This window comes from Stegastes partitus, unplaced genomic scaffold, assembly GCF_000690725.1.
Source record: "Stegastes partitus isolate 25-593 unplaced genomic scaffold, Stegastes_partitus-1.0.2 Scaffold235, whole genome shotgun sequence".
Taxonomy (NCBI): Eukaryota; Metazoa; Chordata; class Actinopteri; family Pomacentridae; genus Stegastes; species Stegastes partitus.
Window position 1 is genome coordinate 94,058 of NW_007577966.1, and position 4,579 is coordinate 98,636.

The following is a 4,579-nucleotide window of genomic DNA, read 5'->3' on the forward strand; positions in this document are numbered from 1 at the left end:
CCTGGTTGACATCTTGGATTTTTGGAGCCAGTGACGCAACAATCGTCGGAGGGCGGAGCCATAGGAGCAGCGATTGGTCAGACGGATTTAGAGGCAGGCCCTCTCTGCCCGCCCACATTTACCGCCCTCTGTTCGCTTCATCTGTATGGTCGCTGCCGACTGTCAATCAAGCCAGCCACGTCCCTTGCCCTGCAAAATTTTGATGATTTTTTAAAAATTCAGTATTGATTTATTTTCAGATTGGCCACCTGATCTCTGGACTTGACTATGAAAACTAATAAGAAAAAATCCTGAGCTGGAGGAATGCGGTATTTCGTGATCTGTGATCACTTCTTTTCCACTTCATTTCTATGGGAGCCAGGGCTTTTTGGAGCCAGCAGCTAGCGGAGGTAGTGATATTGCAGGTTTTTGACACTTCCGGGTTGGCTTCATTTTTCAGGGCCGGTTGCTACGTCCATCTTTTATACAGTCTATGAGTGAGATGTACAAAGGAAATGTGCTTGGAGTCCAGCGTACGCTCACTTTCGTTCATCTGGATTTTTTTTTGTGCCTATGCAGTTTTCAGGATTGAAGCATACGCCAGGGGTCAGTATGAAATCCACACAAGTCTTTGTACATGAGTGTTTTCTTTAAATTGTGGCCAGTGATGGAGAACTAAAGGAGACGTTGGGAAGAGCTGGCAACAGGATACACAATTGAGAGAAGGCAAGCCAGTGTGACATTCTAGGCAGTGGCGTCTCTGGCATGAAAAATTGAGTGGGGCATCACACACTCTACAGCTATAGGCAGCATCTGATTCTTCTGTGATACATACAGTACAACCTGAGATTGATCTGTACTAAATGTGCCACGTAAAATGACAAAACCTACACACTAAATGCAATTTCATATCAACGTAATTCCAAAATATAACCCATTTTTATGCATAAAAATAAATAAATAAATAAATAGTTACTAAAAAATGTCTCTCACCAGTGTTGTTAATTTCTTGAATAGAAGGGATGCACGTCGATCTTTCATCTGGGCAAACTTGTCAGTAATCCATCTGTCAAAGTCCAATAGTCCATGGGTGAATTTATTTTCAATTTAAATATCTTTTTTTTTTTTTGTCTTTTTCACTCACAATGAAAACCAAACTAGCTTGCTGCATACTACCATTCGCCAAAACTGTACACGTGTATTACGTCTTGGCGTATGTCATTCCAACATTTTAATTGGATGACTTTGGGTCACAATAACTATGCCTTGCAGCTTTTTAGCGTATTATTATTATTCTTAATAAAATATTCTTTATAGATTATTACTCAATAAAGACAGATTTTTTTTCCATTTAATTCTTTTAAGCCAGCATAGAGCTCCACAACGACATCTGGTGGGGCCAGGCCCCACTGACCCCAAATGCAGAGACGACACTGGTTCTAGGCAATGTTCAACGGTGAAACCTTTCATTCATATATTACTTTGACACATAACACCAATCTAAACTTTGCTGCAGACCCTGTCGTGGCAGTAGTATCCCCTGATGGCAGTGGCCTCTTTCAGCAGAATAATGTGCCCTGCCAAAGTGCAAAGGTTGTTCAGGAATCATTTGAGGATCACAACAAGGAGTTCAAGCTGTTGATTTTTCCTCCAAATTTCCCACATCTATGGAGTTTGATTGAAAAACACGTCCAATCCACAGTACTTGGAAAATGTCCTGCACTGTGGTTCTTTCCTACCAGAGTAGTTATCAAAGCACTTTATAGTGGTTTTCATTCACCCATTCTCTCTCACACACTCACACAGCAATGGTGGAGAGCTGCCATGCAAGGTGCTCACCTGCCAATGAGAGCAGCCTTGTAAACCAGATGTTTTGCCCTGCTAGCTAGCTGTGAAACTGTCCACTGCAGCTCTAAACATCTCACCCAAACCCAGGAAACAAACACTCAGCACTACAGCTGCCTATACACACATCTTTGTAAAGGTTTGTCAATCCTCAAACCATCTCACTAAGGTTGAAGACATGACACTGAGACAAACAGTGTGTAAGGCTGGTCAAGACTAACAGGAAACTGGCATCAGTGTACACTGGTGCAAAGATGACCAATCCTTGATTCAATTCAATTTTTCAATTCAATTTTGTTTTCACAACATATATCATCTCAAGCATAGTAAAGTAAAACCTTACGACTTTTAGACAAAGACCAGAGAACCCAACAATCCAAAGTGTTCTTTGGATTTCCTATGAGCAGCAGTCAGTGACGGTGGGAAGGAACCAAAAAACCCCCCCCCAAAAAACCAAAGGGAAAAATGGCTCTCTGTATTAAACATTTTAAACTAAGCAATTGTGGAATATAGCTGCCGCAGTATTTGTAGAACTACTTTCATCAGTTCATATTTTACATTTGTGAAGACCGCATCAAAGGAAATATGAGACAGCTGCAGCATCTTTCTCTAATATATACTGGGAAAAGATCCTTGGTACTGTGATAGCTCACCAGGTTGAACTGGCAACCCATGTTCAGGGGCTGCAGTCCCCGACACAGCAGTCGTGGGTTCAAATCCTGCTCATGGCCCTTTCCTGCAGGTTCTTCTCCCCCACTTTCCTGTCTCTCTCTCTCTCTCCCTCTCGGGTTTTTGAAAGGCAAAAAGGGCAAAAAAAAAGTTCCTGCCTTTGTTTTGATACAAAGTGAAATTGCCTCCAGCAGTCTTTCTCCCTTGCCATTTTATCCAACAGGTCTGAAATGAGTTGACTGTTATTATACAATACAGTACAGTAAATACAGTGCCCTCCATAATTATTGGCAACCCTGGTTAAGATGTGTTAAAAGCCTTAAAATCAATTAAATTTTTATTGCAGAAGCACGCTCTCACACTGAAATTTGTGGACAAATGTAACTTTCAGCTCAACTCAAATTAATTGTTGGCAAAAGGGGGTTGTACAAAATATTAACATCAAGGGTGCCAATAATTGTGGCACACATGATTTGATGTGAAAGAATTATTTTTTAATGTGGGATTTTTTTCCCCACACTGAATAAATGCGCTTGAATAAAAGGTTGAATTTTCCTCTTTTTTTTCATTGTGGTCCTATATTATTTAGAAAAAACTGAATTTACTAGAAGCTAAAGAACACATCTTAACCAGGGGTGCCAATAATTATGGAGGGTGCTGTTTTTACCTGTATATTAGTGATGCACGATATCAAAATTTCTGGCCCATACTGATATCTGATACTAAGATTTCTGATATCGCCGATAACCAATATTACCGATGTCGATATTCAATTTTTGTTCACACTGAAAAATGAGTATAAGTAAGCACTGTGAGAACGTGAAAGCTATTCAAAAGAAGCCCAGACCAATTTCGGCCACATAGTCTTCTTTATTACGTAACAAAAGTAAAATATATTTTAACATTATTTAACATATTTAACGTTAAAGTCCAGGACCATGTCTGTACAAAATATCTGTGAAATAGCAACAATATTAAATGTAGAGATGAAGGCACTAAAGTTTGACAATCACTGGTTTTTCACATCAGCTAAATTTGTTCATCGGACTGATACCGATATATCAGAAAAAACACAAATATCGGCGTCCCGGTGTGGACACCCGGGCTCTTTCTGCGTGGAGTTTGCATGTTCTCCCCAAGCAGCATGTGTTCTCCGGCTTCCTCCCAAAGTCCAAAAACATGTTGAGCTTAATTGGTGATTCTAAATTGTCCGTAGGTGTGAATGTGAGTGTGCTTGGTTGTTTGTCTCTAAAGGTGACCCTGCAATGAACTGGCAACCTGTCCAGAGTGTCCCCTGCCTTTGCCCTATATACATACACAATAGTTAAAAAATACTTGAACTGTTTTGGTTTATACCATATATACAATATATTTTTGTGGCAGAACACTTTTTTTTTTTTTTTTTGGAACAGTTACACTGTGAAGTAGAAAAATAAAAAAACTGTATTAAACACTAAACACAAAAAGCAACTTTCAGTAATTTCACTGTATTATGTGCAAGATCTGATAAATTGATATATGTATTTTTTTCATTTACAGTTTCTCTCAGTCACTTTGGTATATTTCTCCGATCAGAATTGAAATTCTCAAAACTACTTGTTCAATCTTCACATCATTGTGTCACTTGTGCACATCAAAAAAAATCAGTTTCTCATTTCTTTGAACAAGTTCTAAATGCTTTGGTACATCCGTGCAAATGATTCTGTGCAATTCTCTGCTGTTTCCTACATTATCAATTGCTTATGTCATGTTGATCAAAATGTATTATAATGGGTCTCTGTTGAATAGTCTCACCCCCCACACAACATTTAGGCATTAGTTCATCACATAAGTCTTTACATGAAAAATGGTTGAACAGGTTGTCATAATATATCAAGCATATTTCTATACATTTCCATTAGACTTTTTTTCTAAATCTGTCCTGAATTTTTAAATTGCTCACAGGTGAATCCTAACTTTCTCAGATGATGGGAAATGTGTGTAGCATTACATAGATCAACTAATGATTGACCAGTTTTCTGAAATAGCTCAAAGGTGCATCTTACAGTTTTTCTCCGTCGCTTTGGTACATTTCTCAAATCATTCT